General features: G+C 44.8%; 1 protein-coding gene across 3 annotated transcripts in view; it reads left to right on the forward strand.

The window, feature by feature from the left end:
* Positions 1–17,096: 17,096 nt before the first annotated feature.
* HIVEP1 (HIVEP zinc finger 1) overlaps positions 17,097–23,275 on the forward strand; it is a 161,609-nt gene continuing 155,430 nt past the window's right edge. The window contains exon 1 of one of the 3 annotated variants that reach the window (XM_056132109.1): positions 17,097–17,117. The gene's annotated coding sequence lies outside the window, so the exon portion shown is untranslated. Of the gene's footprint in view, positions 17,118–20,218; positions 20,336–20,826; positions 20,948–23,275 lie in introns of those variants that run through there. The other 2 variants (XM_056132111.1, XM_056132110.1) reach the window with 2 other exon arrangements.

Consider the following 23,275-nt stretch of genomic DNA (forward strand, 5'->3'; position numbering starts at 1 on the left):
ATGGCCTGGATTAACGCATAGTCCATTCACTTTTCTGCTCCAAGCTGCCGGGTTCTGCATTAAGTCCTTGTGCTTCTGGGGCCGTAGCTGTGCTGGAGAGCGGCTCGCGGGGGGCAACTGGTGACCTCGGTAGGGCGTGAAGGACGGACCGGAACGCCCCCCTTCCCATGAGGTTTTAGTCGCCCCCACACCCCCGGCTCATACCTGCTGTCCACAAGGCTCCCATGCGGTCGCCATCCTTCTTTCCAGAGAAGAGAGGGCGAATGGGGCAACACCCTTTCCCCTCTGGGCAGAAATGATGGCCTGGATTAATGCATAGTCCGTTCACTTTTCTGCTCCAAGCTGCTGGGTTCTGCATTAAGTCCTTGTGTTTCTGGGGCTGTGGCCATGCTCCAAACTTAACTCTGATTTTCAGGGAGAAAGGTTGGGTGTTTTACTTCCCATTGATCACTTTGTATATAGAGAGATGTCGTGCGGCTGCGTAAGTGGCCGCGTGGTTTTGAGAAAAAGTCCTCGTTCCCGCATACTCGAGCTGTGCTTGTAGAGGCTTCTGGTCACCGGGGTTCCATCTGGGGGAGGCGGGATGCGGCACCTACCCCATCTGGGACTTGCCGGTGATCTCGGCTCTTTTTGGAACCTGTTTTTTTTTTTCTCCGGGATCTGTGGTTCCCGCACCCTCCATGTGGTCCTTCTCTTAGGCTGGATGTTTTAAAGATGGCCCACGAGTGATTCTTGAGCACAGAGCCAGGAGTAAACTCTGAACACTGCAGATTGTGACCCAAAAACAATAAATAAAGATAAATAAAAGAAATCACTCGCCTGTTAACTCTGAGGGGTACGTAAATATACTAAGATATAAACAGAGATGGGAAGTAAAGAGTAGAAAAATCAAAAACAGCTACATCTAATTATAAACATAAATCCCCCCCACTACACATAAAGTTGTATGAAATCATGTTGTAGACTTAAACTTCCACAAAGATGAGGTGTAGTTAAACTTCAACATGTCTGACTTGGGGGCTGGAGCAATAGCACAGCGGGTAAGGCGTTTGCCTTTCACCTGGCTGACCCGGGTTTGATTCCCAGCATCCCTGAGCACTGCCAGGGATAATTCCTGAGTGCAGAGCCAGGAGTAACCCCTGTGCATCGCCGGCTGTGATCAAAAAGTCTGACTTGGAGTTTGGAAGATGGTGCCATTGACTAACTTCCAAAATGTCACTGTGCTGAGATGGAGCAGAGTCTAGATGAAGCTTTTAAGAAGTTCATTGGTCAAGAAAAAACTAAAAACAGTGTCACTGTGTAGAAAAACTGAGTCTAATAAAAGTGATTCATTAAAAAATAAAATCTAGGAGTTATCCAAGCAGGAGAAAGCAGACTCCAGGAGTTAGAGGGTTAGACAAAGCAAAGATCTGGCACAAATTAAAGGAAAACTGTTGAGAAATAAATTAATTAGCCTTGAGTGGAAACTAGAGTCCACTTCCAGAGGAGGAAAGCAAAAAAAAGATGGGGGCTATCTGAGGTTAAAGGACTTCTCATTTCAATAGTCTTAACTTGCTCCACAGTACAGACAAGGACTTCTGAGAAAAGCAAGATAAGTGGATGGTCAGGGAGGAGTGAGCTAGGAGAGCTGAAATGTCTCTGTCATGAGAAGGTAAGGATACGGTCCCAACTACACAAGGACCGTCAAGTCTAAATTTAATCATGCCCGTGAAAAACCAAAGTTATAGATTCCTACATGGCAGTTTCAATTGATATCACAAAATGTACTTTTCCAAAAATTGTTTTTTAAAACATACCTCTCTTGTCTTCTTGTGCTATCACTGCATTACAAAACAAGGATATTAGAGCTGAGAAAGTAATAACTTGCCCAGGATGACAGGGCAAGTACACTCTTGTCTCACGTTATAAGAATTTTAAGAATCATGTTTGGTCAATAGTGGGAGGAAATCAGTCTATTTCAGTTATGAAAGAGGAACTCTTGGATAATTCTTTAATTGGCAAAAAGAAAGTTGAAAGCTTTATAAGACTAGGATAAATTCAGAATTGCCCCCACAATGCATTTTGGTTAGTACTAGGCCTCTGATTGCAATGAATAAATACAATTTTCTAACAAATGGATAGAAGCATATTTTTTGAAGAAGGTCATGCAAACACCAGTTGGGAACGAAATGCGTTTAGAATGCCATGTTGGCACCATCCAATTGCTCCTCCTCTATTTCCCAGTGAGTCCATTGTTAGCAGAATGCCAGGACAAGATGTCGAAAGCAGGATGTTAATGTTAACCTATTCATAAGTGACATATCATACATTAAATTAGGAGAGTTATTTACAGTAAAAAAGCCTAACTTTAGAAATATTAACAAAATAAGGTATTTTTCTCTTGACAAGTAGGAACTTCTAGATCTCAACTGAGAATAAAAGTGAAAAGCAAATACATTTTTTAACAAGGCAGAGAAAAGTTGGCCATTCTATCTTTAAAGATGTATTGGATTGAGCAGGCAGCTGTTTTATTAATAATACCCAGAACATTGCTTAAAAATCTATCGTTTTAAAAAAAAATTAGTAGCGGGGCTGGAGCAATAGCACAGCGGGTAGGGCGTTTGCCTTGCACGCAGCCAACATGGCCAACACAGGTTCGATTCCCAGCGCCCCATATGGTCCCCTGAGCACCGCCAGGAGCAATTCCTGAGTGCATGAGCCAGGAGCAACCCCTGAGCATCGCCGGGTGTGACCCAAAAAACAAAACAAAACAAAAAAATTAGTAGCTTGTTTTCATCAAGCAGTTGTATTTTTACCAGAGTAACTTTTTTCTCTTCCCTGATTCATCTTTTCTTCTGCTAACATTGGCATGTTTTGCATAACCTTTGCTATAATTCATAAGCCAATATCTATAGGTTATTGTTATTAAAGTGCATAGTTACATCAAAGTTCACTTCAAGTATTATGAACCATAATTGTGGAACCAATAGCTCAAAATCCATGCTTTCACTGAGAAGATAGTTTGATTAAATTTTGTTAGCATTTGAAAGTTATAAAAAAACTTTCAAAAGACTAAACTAAATTTCATAAATGAATTAATTTTGGATCATGAGACTGTTTCTAGTTTGGTGATTTATAGTCAGTTTTCAAAAAACAATTTTTTGACCATTTTATAGTGCTCTTTAAACATTTTCCAATAAATTTCCAAAGCCATCTAAATATTCCCAAAGGGATGTAAGATAAGAAAATTCTTTTAAAATTTTAATGTTTCACTGAAATTGAGAAAGTTTTAGGGAAAACCATAATAATTCTTGTAGGCCTAACAGAAAAACAAAAGACAGAAAAGAGAGCAAAAGACATGGAATAATTTATTTTCAAATTCATATTTTATAATGAATTAAATTACATCTAGCACATTATCTCAAATCAAAAAGAAACTAGAATACATTATTAAATGTAGAAACTGGTTATTGCTGAAAAATTTTCTATTTTGAAATAATGTGATTTTTAATTCAAAAAGAATAAAGAAACCCATAGCAAGAAAATAAAGAAAAACCAAAAAACACAATGTTCAAATTAAGGTTCCTATTATCACAAAGTAGCTGACAAGAGAACAAGTCAATCTTTGAGGATGAACCAAAGAAACTATAAAACTGACTTTGTCTGCATTCTAGAATTGACTCCCCTCTCGGAGAGCCCGGCAAGCTACCGAGAGTATCTCGCCTGCACGGCAGAGCCTGGCAAGCTCCCCGTGACGTATTTGATATGCCAAACACAGTAACAGCAAAGTCTCCAATGGAGACGTTACTGGGTCCGCTCAAGCAAATCGATGATCAACGGGAGGGCCTTTTCTAGAACTGACTCTAGTGAGTTCATTTAACACAGATGCTTTGTAGGTATAAACTAAAGCCCATAAAGTTAGCAAGAAAAGGTTCCATTTATCCATTTTTTATCACTCCCTCCCCCAAATATACTGAATACAAATAAAGCATTTGAATCTCATTTTCCTGCAAAGATAGTTCATGGATAAAAATTCATAATTGCTAATAATTACAAAAATATTATATGAAATAATAGGGTAAAATATGATTGGAAAGCATCTCTAACACTTATGTTGCAAGTATCATTGACTACCTAGTTGAGAGTATGCCAAGTTTTTTTTTTCTTTTTTGGGTCATACCCAGAGATGCACAGGGGTTACTCCTGGCTCATGAATTCAGGAATTACTCCTGGTAGTGCTCGGGGGACCATATGGGATGCTGAGAATCAAACCTGGGTTGGCCCCGTGCAAGGCAAATGCCCCATACAAGTAATAGCACCTGCTGTGCTATTACTCCAGTCCCGTATGCCAGTTTTATATGTGCCCACTGGTCCTCTTTGCAAAGTGGTCATAAAAAAGGAAAGTTCAGCTAAATCTTAGCAAATAGGCAAGTGGAGTCAGCGAGAAAGAGAAGGGAGGCAAACACACTGTAAAATCACAAGAGTGAATGTACGAAGATGCTAAACTTATTTCAGAAGCATTGAGCGAACTCACTTAGCTGAAATAAAGGTAAAGGTAAAGGCCCTCCCGTTGATCGTCGATTTGCTCGAGCGGGCCCAGTAACGTCTCCATTGGAGACTTTGTTGTTACTGTGTCTGGCATATCGAATACACTCGGTAGCTTGCCGGGCTCTCAGAGAGGGGCGGAGGAATCGAACTCGGGTCAGCCATGTTGGCTGCGTGCGTGTAAGGCGAACGCCCTACCTGCTGTGCTCAGCCGCTTGCTTAGCTGAAATGAAGACTTTTTATTTTTATTTATTTTATTTAATTTTTATTAAGACTTTATTTTTTAAAATTTTTTAAAAAAATTTTATTAGTGAAATACCATGAGGTACAGTTGTATACTTACAAATTTTTGTGCTTGGGTTTCAGTTATACAATGATCGAGTACCCATCTCTCCACCAGGGCCCATTTTCCACCATCAATGATCCCTGTATCCCTCCCACCGCCCCCCCCATCCCCATCCCACCCTGCCTCTGTGTCAGGGCATTCTCTTTTATTCTCTCTCTCCTATTGGGTGCTGGGTTTGCAAAAGAGGCAATGAGTGGCAGTTATGTTCGGTCTATAGTCTACTTTCAGCATGTATCTCCCATACTGGGAGGATCCTCCCAATACCCTTTATTTGGTGCTCCCTTCTCTATCTGAGCTGCCTTTCCCCCTAGCATGTGCAGCTGGCCTCCAAGCCATGGAGTAAACCTCCTGGTACTTATCTAGTCTATTACTGGGTGTTAATCTCTTATTTTGTTACTTTATGTTCCCCAGATAAATGCAATCTGGTTAAAGAAACTTTGGTACATGTATACAATGGAGTACTATGTAGCTGTTAGAAAAGATGAAGTCATGAAATTTACATACAAGAGGTACTACATGGAAAGTATCATGCTAAGCGAAATGAGTCAGAAAGAGAGGGACAGACATAGAAAGATTGAAGACTTTTTAAAGTGATGCTGGCAATCATGCTAGAAAGGTATACTTTGGGTCACACTGTGGTTTGAAAGTCAAGGAGGGAATTGAGACTTCATCTTGTACTTAGAGGGAAACAACTTGTTTTCTTCAGTAAAACAAGATCCAAGCTTTATTTTGAGGAGATAATTAGGGAAACATGATTAACAGCAGCTAGGAATGTTTGGACTCTCTCTAGCTCTATTTTTTCCAAATTCATGTCATGGTGAATAACTGCATTATCTCCCCAGACACCCTTAAATGTTAATGTTAGAAACACTGGAATACCATTAGATTAACTTATTATTGAGCTGCTTCGTATTAAATGTAATAGAAAAGGGTACTTGGTTTCATCTCTAGCAAACTTCTGAACTAATATGAGAAAGAAAAAAACATTATACCATATTGGACACTCATGAATTAGTAACAATAATATCTCAAATAATCTAGTGTAAAATGGTCAGGAATTGAAGTTGGGAAAGCAAGCAGGAGAATGTTGGTTAAGAGAAAATTGAGGGAATTATAAAATGTGTTTGGAAATGATGTAAAATTATGTTTTATGGTAGATATATAAAAAAGATAAGTGTACTCTTATTCAGAGAATTTTTACACTTAAGAACTCAGGTGTTAAATTTATACAAACTAGAAGGAAAAAGATATTGCATAGTATTTTTCATTCAAATAATTCAATGAAATTATTAATAGAAGTAAATCATAATTAAATTTGAGAGGGCAAATGTTCAATTAATTAACTTCCTAGAATTGAAAAATAATATTACTTAGGGTTTAGGAATAATTCATTTATTTCCAATTCAGAAGAGAAGAGAAAGGAAATAAAGCAGTAGACTGGCAAGTAGTTACAAGTATGTAATGCTTTTTAAAGAAGAAATCCAATCAACTATCATGTAAATAGAAAAAGAACTGAAACTGGAGCCATTATATCCCAAGCACCATATGGCCCACTGAGCACTGCATCAGGATAGCCCCAAGCACAAGGCTAGAAAGGATGATAGATTATAAAGACAGGGGAGAATAATATTAAAGAGACATAACACATAGTGGAGCACATAGCAGAAGTAAAAGGGAATAAGTCATTTGGTTAGATTCTTTGGTAGAAGTAGATACACTGAGAATATTTAATGCTTACTCAAAATTCTTCTGTAAAGCAGCTCTAGGAAGGAAGTTATGACTATCACACCATTTTACAGATGAGGATACAATGAAAAGTTCCTTTTAATCTCTTTTAATAGTATCAAAATGGGGCCAAGGAAATAATACATTGGGCAGAGTGCTTGCCTTGCAGGTGGCTGACCTGGTTATAACATTTGTATCCCATAGAGTACCCGAGTCTCACCAGGAGTGATTCCTGAGCTCAGGAGTAAGCCCTGAGCGCCATTGGATGTGGCCCCCAAACAAACAAACAAACAAACACACACACACACACACACACACACACAAAATAATACAAGATCATTAGTTGCTCTGAATTGACAGTTGAAAAACATTTTTGAAAAAAATTCAGAAGTTAACTTCTGTCCTCCCTTTCAAACTTTAAGTAATACAACTCAAAGCTTTAACTGAAAATGAGTAAAAGGAGGACTACTGCTCAAGAAAGATCTGAGTTACCTTTCTCAAAACCTTTCAGTTTTGTTCCCGAAGGGTGGACTATGGAACTTTCTGAGAGAACATAGTTACGAAACTGTTGTGTGATCAACGCTCAGGAGGGAGGGACTGTTTTGACTCTTGTTACTATGTGAGGGATGGAATTTTGCAACCAGAAGGTTCCACAACAGTTGGGAATGACAGTTGTATGAGTAGCAAGTAGAAGACAAATGTGTGTGTCCTGTTACTCCTGCACTGAGCACTTCATACCACGACTGTGCCAAGATTTCTTGCTTGCATCAATATTTTTTATAATTACCAAACCTCGTGTGCATAATCCATTAATAGTAAAAACTATCTTACAAATAACATCCACACTGTCCTTAGTCTAGACAGCCATCTGGCAGACTGATATTCACTACACACACATACACACACACGCACAGCCTATTCATATATATATATATATGTATATATATATTCTTGATTGAATGCACTATAACCCTTGTTCCATTTCCAGTCATCTCTTATAAATCAAGCTCTGCCTCCCTTGGCAAAGATTAAAAGAGCTAGGGGCCAGGGAGATGGCTCAAAGGGTTAGAGTGCTTGCCTTGGATGTGGGAGCCCTGGATTTGATCCCTGGCACCACATGATCCCCTAGGCAATTTCGGGTGAGGCACATGACCCACCCAAATAAAATAGCTAAAATTTGAAAATGATGAAAAATATGTCGAAGTTTAGAAGGAGCTATCTTTGTCAGCTCTGAGTGACTTTTCTCTTGCCTTTGTTTCTTTGTGTATCTTTTATATGTGAATTAATATTATTTTCATTTCCCTTAGCCTCTAGGTAGTTTACTCTCTCTTTTGTACTTTTCCAACAGTTGGCTTTGATTCTACTTGGGTTTCTTTGTATTCACATCCATGGACATATTGGCATAACAGAAGCTATCATAAACAAATATATCAATACATTCAAATTGTAAATGGAATTACAGACTTTTGCAAATAAAAGATTAAATAATATGGAAAGGCAAAGAATTCTTATTAGGGAAGGAAATATATGGTGGGATTTAAGAGGCACTTTTTTGGTTCATTTTAGGCCTCACCCAGCTGTGCTCAGAGCTTACTGATGGCTCTGCCCTCATCTGTCACTCCTCGTGCTCTTGGGGGACCTTATGGGATGTTGGGGATCATATCCAGGGTCAGCTGCATGCAAGGCTAATGCCTTGTAGGATGTATCATCAATTCACTCCCAAGAGGTATTTATTTTTTAATTAGAAAAAAATGCACATTTTTTTCTAACATTTCTTGCAATGGAAGGTCATCTAAAGAAAACTTCTTTAAGCCCAGCAATGTGTTTAAGAAGAAAGAAGCTGGTGCATTTGGAACCCCACAAAGATTTAACTTAACAAGAGCACTTGTAAAGCTGGGAGGAGAGGAACATGTGAAGATATGAGGTTGGTAGTTTATTTTCAGGAAGAGAAGATTACTTTTTTTTTGGGGGGGGTCATACCCAGCAATGCTCAGGGGTTACTCCTGGCTCTTCACTCAGGAATTACTCCTGGCGGTGCTCGGGGGACCATATGGGATGCTGGGAATTAAATCTGGGTTGGTCATGTGCAAAGCAAACGCCCTACCCGCTGTGCTATCGCTCCAGCCCCAGAAGATTACTTTTAACCCGTGATTTAGAAGGGACACTTGATATGTTTGAATGTGTTGAATTCTAGCCTAGAGCTTATTCCCTACCAGAATATAAGAGCTGAACTAAAATTCCATAATTATTTATAGAATCCCCATTAATATAAAAATATACCAGGAAGAATATTGTTATTTATATGCTCTCTTTATATATACCTATGTATATGTTTGCCTATGTATCTATGTATATGTATGTAGCTCTGCATGTCTACATATATCTAGCTATAAATGTATATTAAAACTAATATTCATGGTCACTATAGAGACCATCAAGTCAGGAACTAAAGCTCAAAGAGGAGAAAGGAAATTTAAAGAAAAATAACATGTGCTACATAACTGTGTTTAGTCACCCCCACCCTCACTCCTATCTTAGGCTCTTGCAAGTAGACTTTACAGAATAGCTCAGACTCACTAGTAGGCTGATAGCAAGGGTTTAGAATATGGTCTTTTCTGCAGATGGTGAGAGTCCTTGTGGGGCCATGCCCTGTGTCCTGGAGATGTAATTTAACCTCTCTAAATTTGACTTCTTTTATCATTAGCACGTGACCAACAACAGTACTTACAGCAGGCTATCATTATTTTGTTATAAAATTTATTTTGAAATAATTAAAGTAATTTTTCTTTTAGCTTTTTTAACTATTTTAATAATTTTAAATATTTAATTAAAGTAATTTTTCTTTTAGCTCTTTAACTGTTAGCAGTTTATTTTTTCCCTAATTTTTGAAGTGCTGCGATTAACAATATTGCCAATGACAGAGTGTCACACATATAATGTTTTAACACCGCACCCTTCACCAGTGTCTTTTGGAATATTTTAGATTTAAAGAACATTCACAAAGAATGTATAGGGTTTCCATAAAGTCTGACCCAGGAAATACACTGTTAGTATCTTAAGATACTATGGTACATTTCTCAAAAGTAAGAAATCACATTTTGTCATTACTTGTAGAATTGAAAACTTTATTTTGATGTCACTAAGCTTTCCCATTAATGTCTTCTCTTGTAGAATCCCATCCAGGACTCTGTTACAGTTAGTTATTGGGTCATCCCAATAAGTCTTCAGAAATTTGCCCTCAACATTGAAAAAGCTACAGATATTAAAGCAAGATTTTTTTTTTGCTAGGGAAACAGTAAAGAATAGATATATGTATAATAGATATATGTGTATTTACAACATATGAGGGATGGAGTGATAGCACAGTGGGTAGGGCATTTGCCTTGCACGAGGCCGACCTGGCCAACCCAGGTTCGATTCCTCTGCCCCTCTTGGAGAGCCTGGCAAGCTACTGAGAGTATCTTGCCCGCACGGCAAAGCCTGGCAAGCTACCTGTGACGTATTCAATATGCCAAACACAATAACTAGTGTCACAATGGAGACAGTACTGGGCCTGCTTGAGCGAATTGGTGAACAACGGGAGGACAGTGACAGTGACAGTGACAACATATGAGAGGTAGTGTCTTAAGAGCTTTAGAACTAAATTCTAACTCGTCTTCATAATAATTCTAAAAATACTCTAATTACATCCACTTCACAGATGAGTTAACTGAGGCAAAAGAATGTCAAATAAATTGCCCAAGAGATTATACATCTGGCTCAGCTTGAATGTTCTATGGGCTTGTTATCTTTTAAGCAAGTCTATGCCTTTAATTGTTAGGCTGTCTCTCTCTATAAATGTTTTCTACGTGTTTCTTATCAGTAGTAGTTTCTGGAGCTGGTACATTGGCTCCCAGGCAGGAGGCAAGCAGCAGGGCGGTCTTTAACCCTTTTTAATGGTAGTAGACTCTGAAAGAAAAGGTACGACATATGGATTGAATTAGTAGGAGCACTCAGTGAATAACTTTTTTTATAAATCACTCTTTAAGCTCTTATTCTGCCATATTTTTCTTAATTTTACACATACCTACCTTTCTCTGTCTTCCTTCCTCTCTCAATCCTTCTCGATCCCACCTGTCCTCTTTTCCTTCCAACACACACAAAAAAACCCCACTCAATCCACAAAACTTCCATCAAAACTGTGAACAGGAAGAATAAACAGAAGAAGCAAAAGGCTAGTAGTTGAGAATTCCAGGAAGTATAAAGGGAAAGAGATTTTTGGTGGTTGTTCATTTGTTTATTTTTATTTTTGGCTCACACCTGGGGTTGCTCAGGACTTACTCCTGACTCTGTGCTCGGGGCCACTCCTGACTGGCTCAAGGAACCATTTGGGGAGCCAGGGATTGAATCCTGGTTGGCCAAGTGCAAGACAGGAGCCCTACTCACTATACTATCTCTGTAGTCCCCTAAAAGGGAAAAGACCTGAAAGTAGAAAGAATGGGCTAAGGAACCTTAATGACCAGGAACTCACTAATACAGCCTAACCAATAGCCAGAATGTAAGTCTTAAGGTAATTTACCTCAAAATAATCCCAGTTTCCTAATCTATTAGAGGGGACGATCCCACTAACGTATAGTATGACAGTCAGTCCAGAAATTTAAACATACCAACTTTTAATACATATATATTATTGAATATTATTGAATCACAGTGAGGTGCATAGTTACAAAGTTGTTCGTGATTAGGTTTTAGTCACACAGTGTTCCAACACTGTCCCTTCACTATTGTACGTTTTCCAACACCAATGTACCGATGTTCTCAGTTTCCCTCCCATCATTCCCCGCCCCCCGCCGCCTCTATGGCAGGCACTTTTCTTCTCTCTCTCTCTCTCTTTCTCTCTCTCTCTTTCTCTCTCTCTTTCTCTCTCTCTCTCTCTCTCTCTCTCTCTCTCTCTCTCTTTCTCTCTGTCTTTCTCTTCTCCTCTTCCCCCATCTTTCATTTAGGCATTATGGTCTGCAATTTAGATACTGAAAGGTTATCATGTATGCCCATTGTTAAAGGAAAATGAAATAGCAAAGAGATAGTTAAGTAAACTGAAAGATCAACAGGCCACAGACTACCACAGAGCTTTAGATTGGTGCCAACTTTGAGCAAGCCTCGATCATGAATAATGCAGGATTTGAAAGTAATTAGCTGGACAGTAGTAAGTTGGAAAGAAGTTATAGCTCTGTTGTTCATTTGTTCAATAAACTTTTACTGCAACGCTATTCCAGATGCTGGAGACATAGTTGAGAATCCAACAAACCCTCTTGACTCATGGCCGATGACGTCTTCTTGAAGAAGGAGAGATGGTAGATCACCAAATAGAACAAGAAGTCCATAAGAGTGGCAACCTCAGGGAGCATGGTGGCAGAGTATGTGAACATCATATCCTGATATGCAACATGACACCCCACCCTGCCTCCAGCTCCCCACGAGTAGCAGAGTTAAGAATGTACAAGGACCACAGCCAGGCATGTGTGTAACTCAACAACTAAAATAACTAACATCAAGCCACATCAACAATAGTTATAAAGGGAAGAAGAGAGGGGCAATAAAGACAAAATAACAATCATGTGGGTTTTAAGAAAGAGAGTAAGAAAGCACTCCCAATAATTCCAGAACATTGGTTGTTATAAAGGACATTAATGCAGTAACGAGACAGTGAGTGGTAGGGGAAGGAATTCACACGCAGGAATGACAGGGAAAATTTAGTTTACAAATGTCCAGATTATGAGAAGAAAGAAAGTGAAACCTTCAAATTCTTTGGCAATCAATATTATGCTTGTCCAAACAAAGCAATAGATGTGTGAAACAAATCTGCTTTCCATAAGGGACTTGAGAAGCTTTTATAGAAGTCATGTTAAAAATAGTAGAGTACACAATAACACTTTAAATATTTTTTTAAAATAAAAAGGTATTGAGCAGTAATTCTTAGAAATAAGGAAACTAGAATTAAGTCCTTGCGGCTCTGTGAGGATCTGGAGAACTTGAGTGAAGCAGGCCTGGAAGTGTTTCACCTTAGTCAGAGGGCTGCTGTGTAACGCAGAACTTTTGAAAGTCCGGCAGTATTAGTAAACTAGTGATTATAGTTCCAGTAGCAGTTAACCTTCACTGACCACTCAACCACACTCCCACCTTCTAGGAAGGCCAGGAGCCTTGAAAAGATGGAATGACTTTATCCACAGTCACCAGTGTCCTGTTTGACTAGAATGCAGATATGTCTGATTTCCCAAAGCTTATGTTACTTATTTCATTTCTCAAACACTTGACTAACCCCCTTTCCTGGGTCGGTATTAACTCATTATGCAATTCCACGTAAAACTGCTCTTGTTACTCTATTTTATGGAATTGGGTGTGTCTCCTGCCCCAATTCATATACTGAAGCCTTACTCGCCCCCTCCCTGCCAACATGTGGCAGGATTTGGAAAAAGGATCTTCCCAAAGTAGTTCAATTAATGAGATTAGGAGGGGAAGCCCTGACCGCATGCACTCTGTGTTCGAGTAAGAGAGCTTGCTTGCTTGTACTTAGGCAAGGTTGTGTGAGAAGACAGAGAGTGGGAGAAAGGGCTCTCTCAGAAACTGAGTCAGCCTCATCTTGGACATCTAGCACTCAGAAACATAAGGGAATAAATTGCTCTTGTTGAAGTCACTGAGTCTACAATACTACAATTACAGCAGTCGGAATGGACTGATAATGTCTTAGATGATTGTACTTTGTCTCCATATTATTCATGATCCGTTAGATGATAATTCAGATGGGAACATTTACATCGTGGATAAGGTTGGACTGTTTCAGTTTAACAATGTCATCTTTTTTTTGGTAATGTCATCTTTTTTTCGGTATTTTATAGTATACTAATTGTGGACATTGCTCATGAAGAACTCTTTTAAAAGCTACAAGTATCTTTCAATGTTAGTTTTTTGCTTTTAATTATCATGCATTCACTAGGTGTAGACCCCAAACTAAATAAAACAAGGTCACTGTACGACTATCCTCAGTCTTCACTTTTACCAGGCTAATGGATAAAACTTGAAACACAGGGGGCTGGAGCAATAGCATAGTGGGAAGGATGTTTGTCTTGCACATGGCTGGCTGACCCGGGTTTGATTCCCAGCATCCCATATAGTCCCCTGAGCACTTCCAGGGGTAATTCCTGAGTGCAGAGCCAGGAGTAACTCCTACCTACTGAGCATCGTCAGGTGTGACCCAAAAAGAAAAAAAAAAGAAAGTAAGAAAGAAAAGAAAAGAAACACAGGTGTATCTTCCTTTGTTCTAGGATACAGTGAAGAGATTTCCTAGATCATTCCAGATCTTTAGATAAATTAATGTAACCAGTTACAAAATTTGGGATTAAAAACTCACCTCCTATCTCTGGAAAAGTCCACACGACTAACCAAGTCCAATTATATCTTTACAAGGGACAACAGTGACTGCACTTGCTGACTTGGAGCTATTAAAGTTCCAAAAGCTGATTGTATTCATTTAACCACAAGACGATCTTACTGAAATCAGGAGTGTTCAACAAAAGTAAACTATCCACCATTTGTGATCTGAATTCTAGTGAATGAGATGGAGATAAATAATGTACACATTAAAAAAAAGTCAAGACATTTGTTTTGTAGTAAATAAGGCAGTGCCAACTCTGATTGGTAGCTATTTTGAGATAAGTCATTGACTCTGTCCTTTTGGTCTTAATTTCAGCAAAGATTGTTTTTGTTCCGGGAAAGTACTTCTTGAGATTCTTCTAATGTCCCCATAAGTGTCCTCTCTCTCTCTCTCTCTCTCTGTCTCTCTCTGTCGCTCATTCTCTCTGTCTCTCTGTCTTTGTCTCTCTCTCCTCCCTTCCCCACCGCCCGCCATGTTGCCATGTTCTTATTGGCATCAGTATAAGTGAATTCAGCCGCTTGACTTATTTTTCACCAAGCAGAACATGGATATCAGTCTTGACCTTATATTCAGTTCTCAAGAATGAGGATATTGGGCACACTTCTGGATAAAAACTTCTTGCCCTTCTCAATATCAAAGGTTTAAATCTCTCTTATGTCACAAGTGACATAGAAGGTCTCACTTGCAAGTCAGATGTGTTGTTCTTTCCAGCTTGGTGCCTTTAAACATAGAGACCAATTCCTCTTAATAGTGTATCCTGTAAGATTAGTGTATTGACATAGGTATCAATGTGAATTTAATCATCCTTAAAACTTGACACAGAATCTAAGTCCTTTCTTTCCTCCCCTGATATACTATCTTAACGTGCCTATTTTTATTGCTGTTGTCTGTTCGAGGGCCATAGTCAGAGGTGGTCTGGGGCTACTGCTGGCAGAGCTGGGGTATCAGAGAGTAAACCCAGGCTCTTACACGCAAAGACGTACTTCAGTACTTTGAGCCATCTTTTCTGCTTCCCAGCCTATTATTAATTACACAATCTTGAAATGATAAGCTTCTAAAACAATAGGTTTTTCTTCTTTGCTCCACTGATTGTCAATTGCAATCTATTTTTCACAACGTTAAGTTTCAAACTCTTCTCAGTATTTTCTGGGGTTTTAATCATTGGCCATTCACAAGCTTTGTGAGTCCAGGTAGATTATTTAGCATTTTGTCTCTCTTTCTCTATCTGTAATATTCTTGGTTTGTTTGGGGGCTACATCTGGTAGTGGTCAGGGTTTACTCCTGGCTCTGCACTCAGGAATCATTCTTGGATGCTGGGGATCTAACTCGGTTGGCGACATGCAAGACAAGTGCCCTAACCATTGTATTATCTCTCTGGCCCTTATATAAGTTCTTACAGGAAAATCTGACAAGATCTGTAAGCTCTCCATTACAATCAACCACTTCTACTGTTACTATTATTAACTAGTGCTGGCACAAATACAATTACTGTCTATACCCATAGTACAATGATGAATCCTACATCCTTCAATACTGATAATTTTCCTTAAAAATAATTTTTTCAGACCAGATGTCTCCGAATGGCTTCTGTCTAGCATCTTCGATTCTTCTTAGGCAGTGCTGAGTCTTGCCCAGGTTGCCTGCTACCTGCCCATTCTGTCTTGTCTTAGAGCATTACCAGAGAACCAGACTTCCGGTTTGCCCAGCACAGTCTAAGTCTTTCATTTGAGTATACTTATTATTCGCTCTAAAAATGGTCCTGGTTTATATGATGCGTTTACATGACTATTTCACTTGTTTCACATCTGCCTGCACTTCTTGCTTTAGTCAGAAAAACCACCACACACAGTTTCCTTGCTCTCATCTTCGAGCTATTTCCCTTGCCTGGAATGCTGCTCTCCGACCATTGCTAAATCAAATTTCTCGCCCTCAAAGTCCTATTCAGAACTCACCCTTGGGACGGAGCCTCAGTTCTAACAACCCTGTCTTCCACCCAATCCAGAAAGCTCTCAGCAGTCATGTAAATAATGCTTTATAATTTTAATTGGCTCTGTTTATAAGCTGCTTCTTGTATCTTTTCCCCCCCTCTAGGTATTTTTTTCCATTTGTTTATCCTGTCTCTATTAATTTGTAAACTCCTAGAGGGCAAGGCCTGAACACAGACTGGTGTTGGCATAAAGTGGAGGAACAGTTAGGGTTGAATGGCAGACAGTGAGATTACTTGATTACTAATCTGTTCTTTAAAATAAAAAAGTATCCTTTGTTGGTGCTTTGCTTGTGATGGTCCTGAGACAACTAATTTAATGTAAAGCTATATCGGGTTTCTGTTAGCGTTCCCCAAGATAAAATCAAGTTACAAGCTTTCCAGCACGTGAGGGGGAGGCTGCGGGAATATCCTGACCTATACAGGGAGAATTTATAGTATAAGGTCGCCTTATTACGGAACTCATTCTCTTCATAGGTCCACGCTTGCCCCTCCAAGGCAGCGAGAACGATCTCGGAAGGAAAAATAATATTGAACTGTCAAAAGCTGAGCTCGGAAAAACCCAAAGCTCAGAAAACACACAATTACCACCTTGCATCGAGTTCTGCGCCAAGAGGAAGGGGGAGAAAAGGCAATCTCATTTCGAAGGCTTCCTTTTGTGTGTCTAACACCACGTCGCGCACACAGTCCAGCTCTCGAGGATGCCAAACTAGGTGGATGGTTTCTTTTCAGCCCAGGTAACAAAGGGAGGGCAGCGGCGGCCGTGCAAACGCTCCGTTCTCACGGTGGGGAGCAGCGGGGTTCCCGTCCCGCGGCCACCTGCTCCTCCTTCCTCAAACCTGCCTGGGAAGCGCCAAGTATCTTTCTCTCTCCTCCACGGCGGCGAGGAGCCCACGGTCTAAACCGACGTAGGCGGTGCGCTAGATAACATCAAAGCCCCGGGCGCGGGCCGGGGGGGTGGGGGGTGTTGTGCAGAAGCCGCCGAGGGAACGAAGCGCCTCCCCCTAGCATTTCCTCTCACGCCCACTTCCAACCTAGGAGGCTTGGGGTTTTCTGCTTTTGTTGTTTTTAAAATGAAAAGTTAAACCCGGGAAGGTCCGGGTCAGCCCGGGTGCGGCTTTGCAGTTGGGGTAAGTTTGCTCCGGGTTCTTTTGTCTGGCATCTGGCTTGGGAAGCGCCAGGGCGTGGGGGCAAAGTGGGCTGAGCGCGCGGGCCAGGTTGGGTCGCCGGGTCGCCCCCAGGAGGAGGAGGAGGAGGAGGAGGAGGGGGAGGAGGGGGAGGAGGAGGAAGAGGAGGAGGAGGAGGAGGAGGAGGGGATTCGGCCGGTGGCCGGGAAAGCCCAGCGTGCGCCGAGGGCGGAGGGCGGAGGGGAGGGACAGGAGGTGGCGTGACCCGGCGGCCGGCGGGGAGGAACCTCCGGGATCTCCGCGTGGCGGTGGCGCTGCGGGGCCGCGCGCGCGGGGCGGAGGGCCGGGGCGGCGGGGCCGCGCCAGGGGGAAGCCGGAGCCGGGGCCGGGCCGGGCCGGGCGGCCGCGTGGGAACCGGAGCTTGGGGACGCGCGGGCGTGGGGCTGGGGAGTGCGACGGGACGGCCGGGCCCCGGCCCCGAGCGTGGGCTTGCACTTGGGCTTCCCCCTTTTGCTCCCCCATCCCCAGCTGTTCAGCGGGGAGTGGCGTGTGGAGCCTGGCGGTGACATCCCGAGCTCTAAGTTGCAGCCGGTTCCCCCCGGGCGGGGGCTGCTAAAACAATCGCCCAGCCCGCGAGGGACGCAGCCCGGGAGAAACGGGCCCTTAGGGCCCCCTCTTTTCTTTTTTTTCCCCTCCCTTCTTTCAGTTTTATTTGCATAGTGCGGTCACCTCCCCCATTGTTCCAGAATCTTTGACAGTTCTAACTGCTTTCCCCCCTCCCCCTCCCCCTCCGCTCCCATCCCATTGACCTTAAAATGGTTTAAAGAAAGACCCTCCCCAACCCTGAAAACTAGCAAGCACACCCAAACCCTCCACTTTCTCCGCATTCTGTGTGGGAGATTCATTTTGATAAACTAATTTGGCTGCAAAAACGAGTACTAGTTTCTTTATAACGTAGGTAGATTTCCTTGCGTTCGGATAACTAGTAGGAAGTTAGACTTCATAGGCATCATTAGGAAAATAATCTGCGTTTAGAAAATTCAGAAGTAGAAATTGCCCGGTGTTGTGTACCGTTCAGAGAAAAAGCTCCTATTGGTTTGCTGCTTGCTCCAGGAAGTTAAAATTGTTAAGTAGACTAGTAAAATGTTCCTTAACAAATGGAAATGACAGAATCTACCTATAATTCCAAATTGCACTTTGTGTAGTTACAAAGTTCACAACGAAGGCATAAAGTATTGTGTTTACAGTGGATGTTTCTGTTGTCTATAACAACTATTGCGTCAAGTAGTCATTCAGTTAACATTTCTCCCCAACACTGATCTTCTTGACGTATTCATATACTTTCATATTTGGATAAGTTTTAAAAATCCAAGCGCATAGTTAACTATTTTTTTTTGTAAATGCCTAACGTCATTTTCACCCAAAAATGGTAACATCACATTGAAAAAATGTATAAATTGTATTTCATTGCAAGGTTGAAAGCATATTAAGCTAAACATTTCAAATTTTGGCATTTATGTATCTTTTCTTCTCTGCCCAAAAGTAGTTTGGACACCCTGTTGCCAGACATTATTTTTGGTTACAAAATTGCCATTAGTGAGTATTTCATTTTAATTATTCCCTTTTCTGGTCGGTTAAACTCTTCTCAGTCCAGTTGAATTAGAGGTAGGATTTCCTCAGGGGATTTTCAGGGGTCAACCCCAACAGGAAAAACCTAGCTGTTTTTATGGAAGCCCCAGGGAACAAAACATTTCAAGTGTGCACAGATGGCCAACGGAGTGGGTGTACGATCGTCTAGCATTTTTATACCTTAAAAGGGGAAAGGATTTGGGCTTAATCTGGGAAATTTTTTCTTTATCAGAATTTTGTATTTATCTTATCGCCCCCACATTTGGAGGGGGGGACTACTTAAATCACATTTTGTTGGCTGCTTTAGGTTGGCTGGCCGAATAGCTGAGCCCTAAACTTTCTAATGCTGTTTAGGTGTGACCCCGAAAAGTTTTTCTTCGTCACCCTGATTCAGCTCCTCCTGATTTCTTTTCCGTATTTTTCCACTCCTTGGCCCCCTCCCTCAGCTTTCCAGCAGCCCGGGTCAAAACTCGGGTCTTAGTGGTAATTACTCCTCCTTCCCCTTCCTGTCCTCGCGGGCGATCCTGGAACCCGATCCGGTGCCCGGCCCGGCGCGCCCCTCTGCTGACCCCGGAGACCCTTCCCCGCCCCGCGTGGAGCTGTCAGGCGCGGCCCCGGCAGGGGTTAACCGTGCTGGCCGCGCGGGCGCTGGGAACCCCCCTCTGGAATAACCTTGGCTTTCCTCGGGCTTTTAATAGAACATCCGCCACCAAAAAGTGGTTTCAATTCAGGGTTCACGAAATGTGCCCTTCTCCACCCAGCAAGCCCCGCCCCCCGCACCCCCACTCCCTGTGTTTTTAAAAGTTGTTTTTCCAAGTTAATGAGTTTCAAGTTTCATAATGACTCTTTTTCCCCCCCCTTCCCTCTCCGCGCGGCGGAGGAAACCCCCTTGGGGTCCCCCCCTCCCTCCCCCCCCCTCGCCCTCCCCCCCGCTCCCTAGCCGGCCCGGGCGCGGGGCGGGGCTGGGAGACCCCATGACGTCACCGGGCCGGCCCACATCCTGCTGTAGAAAGTAAAAGAGACGGTAAAGAGGAGAAACTCCCGCCCCGTTTCCCGGACCAACCGCCCCCCAACTGCGCGACCCGGCGACGGCCGGGCCTCCCCGGGGCCGCGTGACCCGCCGGGCCCGCCCCGCCCCCCCGCCGGGCGCCGGTCCCCCCGAGCCGGCGCGACCCCGGCGCCCGCCCCTCGCGTCCCTAACCCCGCCCCGCCCCCTTCCGCCGCGGCCGGGCGGGGGTGGAGCCGCGGGGGTCGGGGGCGGCGCGCCCGGCGCGGGGCCCGCCCCGCCGGGGAGACCCGGGGCTGGCCGGCTCCCCCGCGAGCCGAGCCGGCCGGGGGCCCCCACCCCGCCCCGCCCCGCCTACCAACCCCCCCCCCCCGGGCCTCGGCCCCCGGGGGCGACCCCGCCCGGCGCGCACCCGCCCGCCCTCCCGCCCGCGGCCTCCCCGCCTCCCGCCCCCGGGGATCCCCTGCCGCCCCGCCCCCCGCGGGGAAGCCTCCGACCTTCGCCCTCCCTCCCCCGCGCCGCCGGCCCGCGCGGCTCGCGCCGGCCCCAAAGACGCTAAACGTGCCCTACTCAGCCCCGGGGAGAGGTAAAGCCCGCGCCGCCCGCCCGCCCGCCCCGTCCCGGGCCCTGCCAGCCCGCCCCGCAGCGGGGCGCACCCCCCACCCCCCGGGCCGGGCGCCCCCTCCTCTCCTCCCCGGCGGCGGCGGCGGCGGCCGGCCGGTCGCGGGTCCCCCCCACCCCACCCTCCACCTCGCTCGGCGCCGCCGCCGCCGGCACTAGCGCCCCCCGCCCGCGCGCCCCGCGCTCCCGCCCGCCCCCCGGCCGGCTCCCCTCTTTAATATTTCAGCGCCGGGGGGTGGCGTGAGTGCCGGGCGCCGGCCTGGAGAGCAGCGGCGGCGGCGGCGGCGGCAGCGGCGGGCGGGCGGGAGGGGGCGCGGAGCCCGGGCACCCGGAGCGGCGGCCGCCGGAGGAGGTGGTGTTTGTGTTTGGGGTTGTCAAGCGAAGGCGGGATCCCGGGCGCCGCCGCCGCCGCCCGCCCGGGCAGCCGCTGCCGCTGCCGCCGCCTCCCGGGCAGCCGCCGCCGCCGCCGCCGCCGCGCGCGGGGGTCGCGGAGATTCCGAGCTGCGGCCGCCGCCATCAGCAGCGCAGCTCCCCGGGCCGGTTGCAGCAGCGGCGGCGCCGGGCGTCCTGGCAGCAGGTTGGGCGCGGGTGCGGCGGCGGCGGCGGCGGCGGGGGCGCTGCAGCGGCGAGCGGGTGCGGGGGGCGGGGGGGGGGCGCGGGCTGGACCACCTCTCCCTCTGCGGGCGGGGGGCTCACGGGCGCGCGTGAGTATGTGCGAGCGTGTGTGTGTGTCTCTGTGTATGTGTGTGCGTGCGTGAGTTGCGACCGCCGACCTTGCAGAGCGGGGAGGGGGGGGGGGATGGCTGCGTGCGGGAGGCACTTGCCACTTCTGGGCGCCCTGGGCGCGCGCGCGCGGCCCGAGCTGCGGCTCCCCGGAGCGGAGCAGGTACGGAGGGACCCAGCCTCGCCCCCCTCTCCCGGGTCCAGCCGCAGACGCGTCGGGCTTGGAGGGTGTGGGGTTCGGGGTTTGGGGCGGGGGGCTGTGCCGTGGAGGGAGAGCAGGCCTCGGCTTTCCCACCTCCCCCGGCTTTGTGGCTTTCTTTTCCTTTCGTTCTTTGCTCCGAGTGCCTAGGGACTCGCGGCCACCTGGGTAGTTTCTTTCCGGGTTGGGAGGACGCGCCTGCAGCTGTTGGGTTAGCGGGGCGGGTGGGTTGGGGCGCGGGGGTCGGCTCGGGCGCGCCTGAGGGTCGGGCTGGGGAAGGAGTTGCTGCTGGAGAGGGGAGGGGGCGGTGGCGGAGCTGGCGGCGAGGAGGAGTCTCTGGGCTGCCTCCCGTGGTCCTCCTCCTCCTCCTCCTCCTCCTGCTCCTGCTCTCCGCATCCACTCCGGGCTCCTTCCTGAGCTGGCACTTCCATTCCCCCCTCCTCCTGGCATGCGAAGCGCTTTGTTCAGTGCAGCGTTGCAGAGGGGTTTTCCCAGGCTCCGCCCTCCACATTCATTCATGTTTTTTTTTTTTTTCCCTCTCCCTTCTCCTTGCAACTGTCTTTACGCTTTTTGATCGTGTCATGTTTTTGCTCCATGGAGTATTTCTCTCTGGTTCACGGAACGCTTTCTCGCTCGCCCTGGCCGCTGTGATGCTGCTGTCTTTGAGCAGACCCACTCTTTACCCCACCCCGAACCTATCCCAAAGATTTAAACCCGGGGTGGACAGCTAGGGACTCTTGGATCGGCCCGGGGAACCAGGGAGCTGAAAGCTGTTACCCAGATCGAGAATTTGCATATTTTACCTCTCGGCTCTGGGGTGGGGGGAATCACGTGATTTTATTACAAACGGAGTTCACGCTTTAAAAACTTGCAAAATATCGTGGCCATTTAAAAGCTTTAAGTTTATCAAGGAACGTCGTTAGGCGTTTCTACAATGTATTTGACCCCCGAGGTCTCTGTAGATTGTCTGTTTGAATCAGAAGTTCCTGGATTCGGATGGTCTGTGTATTTATTGCAGGGAATTGAGGAACCACATCTTTCATAGATCATTTAACTCAGTGTTAACTGAGGTGCATCTCTTTCATATTTCTCCCTTAATGCAGTTAAACAGGCTTCAAATAATTTTGTGCAGTGCCAATATAATGGAGATAAAATACTGAAGTTAATTATAGTCACACTTTTCTGATTTTGTCCCTACTACACAGAAGCCATAAGTTCCTAAATATCTCCCAGTACGATGTTAGTCTTTTTTTTTATTTAAAGAATGGTTATTTGACTAGTTTTGAATACCAGGCAGTAGGCAGAGTAATAAACATTCTTTTAGTCCTTACAACCACCCTGTGAGGTAGAGATGTTCTTTCCTAGTATAGTTGGGACATCTGATATTCAGAGAGGTTAAGTAATTTGATCAAAGTTACACAGTAAAGGGTAAAACTAGACTGTGAGCATAGTCTGGTTTGGTATCAGAATATATTGTTAGGCTTGGTGTGTTATACAGCCTTTGGAATAAAATCCTGTTACTGTCACAGAGGAATTAAGCACTGAGAGTAACTGAGTCTCTATTTGCTGACGATGTTGGGTTAATCTCTTTCCCTGTCTTTCTTTTATTGATGAACAAGTGAGAGCTACCTTACCAATTATTAATAGGATTAAATTAGGTATGTTTAAATTAGACAGCATATGGACACTTATTAGATGCTCAGCATTTATTTTACAGTAGTAGAATTTGCATAGTGAATCAACATTTCATGTTTTATTAATTATAATGGGCTCTGCTGGGCAACTTTATGCAGAAAATTTAAATTTTAACTCCAGTTTTTTTTTTGAGAATTCTGTGGTAGTGGAGACCAAAATGGCTCCTAGTTTGACTGGAGAGAGAACTAGGTTTAGGATTTGTACCATTTTGAACATTGTCTTTGAGACTTCTGTTTTAAAACCGTTGAGGTCAGGACATTAGGGGCTGCCGCAGTGATAATAACTCCT

Source organism: Sorex fumeus, unplaced genomic scaffold, assembly GCF_029834395.1.
Source record: "Sorex fumeus unplaced genomic scaffold, SorFum_2.1 ptg000094l, whole genome shotgun sequence".
Taxonomy (NCBI): domain Eukaryota; kingdom Metazoa; phylum Chordata; class Mammalia; order Eulipotyphla; family Soricidae; genus Sorex; species Sorex fumeus.